Here is a 5,000-nt window from a genome sequence, read left to right on the forward strand (position 1 = left end):
GGGGGGTTTGGGTGTAAAGGCCGATGAGGCTGTTAGAGGTCCTCAGTAATGACTTACTGCTTGGAGGCAGGAGCCTCTTACTGTCTGCTCTTCTGACTTGGAATTCAGGATCAGGATCTGCAGACCAACACAGACACACATTCACCCACGGCCGTAAAGTATACCCCCGCAGCCCCCGCGGTGCGGGGGGGCCCTGCTCGGGTGGGGGCCCCTGGCTGGGGGGGGGAGTAGTTCCGAAGACATTTAAGGCGGGGCCCCCCTTACGCGAGACAGGGCCATATCTGTGTCATCAACACTGAGCTTATGGACGCTGCGTGTGAATCAACGCTCTCTGACATGTTCTCTGTGATGCGCCGTAGTGGGATTGCACAAGTTATCAATTTAAGATACAGAGAACAGCGTGCGTCTTTTCCCTCAAACGCAGCTCAATAACATCGTAGCCTAGCCCTAATGAGACCACACGCTATTTTTTATGGGGTGGAGACTCAGGAACAAGTCAGCAACACAGTAGGCTATTCAGAAAAAGAGAAACTACCAACCGGTGCTAATTCGGCGACGTCTTCTGCCTCGTAATATCCTCACGTTTCTTCATAAACGTGCGATTCAAAGGTTACTCAAAATAATTCTAACCTACTGAATCTTTATCTCTTATAGCCTCCTTTCCCAAGAGTCCCAAACCCTAAACTCCTTTCATCTTTTTCCTTGATACTGGAAAGTTGTCCGTGTTTGCAGAGTGTGGAGAGTCTGTTCTCTCGCATCACGTTTGCAGATCAGTAAAAAGCGTCTTGAAATTACGGTCAGTAGGCCTACATTCATTACAAATCGCAAACTTACAGCTGTATTGTCTTCTGACTTGGAATACAGGATCAGGATCTGCAGACCAACACAGACACAAATTCACCCACATGCATCTCACATTCAATGAACATACTCTCCCCTTGGCTTTAAATATATGAATACAAATGCTTTTCCCATATCAGCAGACACTGCTTAGTTATTGTGTGTGTGTGTGTGTGTGTGTGTGTGTGTGTGTGTGTGTGTGTGTGTGTGTGTGTGTGTGTGTGTGTGTGTGTGTGTGTGTGTGTGTGTAATGAATCACTCTTATACTGTACTTCTCATCATCACCAGTGCGTATGTGCGTATGTGCGTGTGTGCATGCATGTGTGGGCTTGTGTGTGTGTAAATGCTGTAGAGGCTGTTATAGGTCCTCAGTAATGACTTACTGCTTGGTGGCAGGAGCCTCTTACTGTCTGCTCTTCTGACTGGGAATTCAGGATCAGGATCTGCAGACCAACACAGAGACACACCAGCGGACACCGCTTAATTATTAGTGTGTGTGTGTGTGTGTGTGTGTGTGTGTGTGTGTGTGTGTGTGTGTGTGTGTGTGTGTGTGTGTGTGTGTGTGTGTGTGTGTGTGTGTGTGTGTGTAAAGACTCACGTGGTATGATCTGTGCTTTAGTTGCTGTTTTGAGATAAAGAACATTGTTGTCAGTCATGAGTGATGATAGTCTTGTGATGTGTATTGTAATGTATCATATTGTAATTCCCTATGTGTCCTACCTGCTGTAGATATCTTGACTATTTCCTGCTTGAAAATTGAACCTAATTTCTCCTCCAGCTGCACCTTAAGTGCAGACACAGATTCCTTCAGAGGATCAAAGAAGTGGCTTTGGCTGAAGGTCCTTCTGGTCACAGCACTGCATGGATCACAAGCCATAGACACCATGTTCTACACAGAGACCATTGGAAATATAACTATGCCTTTGCCACCTTGAGAGCTTCATTTCCAATCTCTCTCAGCAGAGGTCATGGTTCCGTAATATAGCTTTGCGGATTATTTCACTTTCATTTCAATTTGTAATTCAGAATGACCATGATTTATATGACCTTAGATTTATTGGTCTATCACATTTTCAGTATAATCATAACTACTGTATAATGTGACATTTCATCACCACACTAATGGACTGATTACATTGAAATGCATTCTTTAAATCGACCAAAACACGACATCTTCGCCACCATTTCTTGTGTTACATAGAATTGTATTCATTCATTTTCATCAATAAGCAACAAGTGGATGCATCTTTGTCTGCCTGTCGGACTTGATCAAAATTGACCAAGGTCTGTCTACCTTGATGAAATGGATGGGATCCTGTGTCTGTGAAAGTTGCTTCATCTCAGCATCTGTCCTCTTCAGCTCAGCAATCTCCTGCTCCAGTCGCTTCAGGATTCCTTCAGCACGACTCACCTCAGCCTTCTCCTGAGCTCTGATCAGCTCTGTCACCTCAGAGCACCTTCTCTCAATTGAGCGAATCATCTCAGCAAACATCTTATCACTCTCGTCTACTGCTGTCTGTGCACCAGACTGATAGGACACACACACACACAGAGAGAGAGAGAGAGAGAGAGAGAGAGAGAGAGAGAGAGAGAGAGAGAGAGAGAGGGAGAGAGAGAGAGAGAGAGAGAGGATGTGTGTGTGTGTGTGTGTGTGTGAGAGTGAGAGAGAGAGAGAGAGAGACAGAGAGAGATCAGGAGCAGTGATAATTTATAATATTTTCTTTTAATGAGACCAAATTATGGAAAGCAATGTGAGTCCGTAGTAATGAAGGGGAGTGAATGGTCATAGCGGTCATAACGTGCAGATGCAGTTTGAACAACAAGAACAGCTTTGTCCCACTGGCAGCCCTCAGCATTATGTTGCACATAAGACTAAACTTTTCATGTTAGTTACACTTCATAACAAGAAATCTGCTGCCGGTTGTCTTCTCCTCTGGTCAGTTCTCACCTTGAGAGTCTCCACAGCCTTCCTCAGCTCCTGCAGCTCCTTCTCCTTCAACTGGATTATCTGCTGGCATCTCCTCTGGCTCTGCCCCAACCCCTCCTACAACATCAGGAATCACAGCAACAGATAATGAATTGACTGCTAATGTCTAATCATCATAACTTAAGATGCTTTATAGCTGTTCTGCAATACAATTTCACAAGCAACTGTGAATGCTGCTAAATGACGTGACTCATTTCAGCTGTGAAACTCAGTAGTTCATTTAACACAAAGTGATTTAAGTGTAAAAGACTTAATGGCATGAGCCAAGCTGGTTTGGATCCTGTAATAACACAACACTCAATGACAAATTAGACAACACTGAAGTTGGTCTGTCATTGTTTCAAATAAATACATTGTAGATTTAATTTCATTTAATAAACTGTAATTCACCTCTTCAATGAGACACATTTACAAAAACGGTTATGTTGCCATTAAACTAGGTATTACCTGTGCATTAACTATACAAATGAATACTAACATTGTGTGTGCCTCAGTGTGTCTGAAAGCAGCCCAACCTGTTTTTCTGGATTGCTCTAATATTTCTACATACACACGCAGCCACCTTTCGTTTTTAGCTGGGCTGAGGTGTTGTCCACTGAGACACATACAACACAGGGCAGGGTATGGCACAGTGGATCTAAACAAACTGCATTTGAGTGATTATTATGCTCCAACTTTGTTTGGAAGATTAAAAATGACATCCCAAAGATATTATGTAGGCCTTCATGTCTTACCTTTTTATGACTCCACTCTGCCGTAGCTGTGATTGTGTCATGACCTTTATGATCGTCCATAGTACACAGATAGCAAATGCAACTCTGGTCAGTGCGACAGAATATTTCAAAAACCTTCTTATGACGGGGACAGATCCTCTCCTGTAGCTTGCCAGTGGCCTCAATCATGTTGTGATTTTTATCCACAAGTTCATTGTGAGCTTTTAGGTGAGTGGCACAGTACGACTTCAGACACTCCAGACAGGACTTGACAGCTTTGAGTTTTCTCCCAGAGCAGACGTCACAGGCCACATCTCCAGGTCCAGCATAACAGCGAGCAGGAACAGCAGCTTGGATGCTGGTCTTCCTAAACTTCTCTACCATTTCAGCAATTAGAGGGTTTTTGTGAAGGACAGGCCTGGAGTCAAAGTTGTGCTTGCAGAGGGGACAGCTATATTTTCTTTTCCCATCCTTCCGATCCCAGCAGCCATTAATGCACCTCTTACAGAAATTATGTCCACAGAGAATTGTCACCGGATCCCTCAACAGGTCTAGACATACTGGACAAGTGAAGGAGTCCTCCTCCTGAGAAGACACTATCGACATTTTGAAGCTTTTCTTAACACTAGTACACACACTGAGAACCAGCAGCAGAATGACAGCTAACTTCCTCAGCACCTCACAACACTAAGGAGGAGCCCAGGGTGGGTGGGGTTAGCGATTGGCCAATCAGAATTGTTCTTGTTATCAAGGAGAAAGCAGGTAGGACCAGGTGAGATGGTCAACCGGGTGATAGTGGCGGTCTTCAAGAATGTTTGCAACACGATTCCTTCAACAGAAATGGGTTGGGCATTTTTTTCTACACTGAACATTTTCTATGCTGTCGTCACACAAGTTGTTCAATCAGGAAATGCCATCAAAATGTTGCAGCAGTTGAAATGGCAAATTTCATATAAATCATATTGTGATGATTACAGTGAATCAACATTTGCAATCGTCTTGGGCAAAACAAGTTTCTTTACATGCTAATATGAAGACTGAATCTGACATTTGGAAAACAGGACGGCATGACAACGCCCAAAACCAATATTAAATATTCATTCTTGCTGAGGGAAATAATGGCATGTCTACACTTTCTGTATTATATGAAAGTTAAATGTGTGCTAATGTATGTCCAAAACATTATTGAATGCAGTTAATAGTTAGTGGAATTGGCAAATAAAGTCCATGTACTTAAAAGCACAGCCGACTCGTAGAATCACTCATATATAAACAACATTTACGGGTGCGGCAGGGAATGGAACGCATGTAGTTGGGTAGGAGTGTAGCTGGGTGCTCTAGTGAATGGAGGAGTAGGGGGAGGTGGTGGCACAATTCGGAAAGCCTTCACGCGAGACAGGTGAAAGGGAAAGGAGGGATTTAAATATCTGCGAAGGCGGGAGCAAGTAATGATGGCTGTC

General features: G+C 43.7%; 1 protein-coding gene across 1 annotated transcript in view; it reads right to left on the bottom strand.

Moving 5' to 3' along the window:
- LOC134445672 (tripartite motif-containing protein 16-like) overlaps nucleotides 1-5,000 on the bottom strand; it is a 245,965-nt gene that overhangs the window by 112,336 nt on the left and 128,629 nt on the right. The window lies entirely within an intron of this gene.

The sequence above is a fragment of the Engraulis encrasicolus genome, chromosome 3, assembly GCF_034702125.1.
Source record: "Engraulis encrasicolus isolate BLACKSEA-1 chromosome 3, IST_EnEncr_1.0, whole genome shotgun sequence".
NCBI lineage: Eukaryota > Metazoa > Chordata > Actinopteri > Clupeiformes > Engraulidae > Engraulis > Engraulis encrasicolus.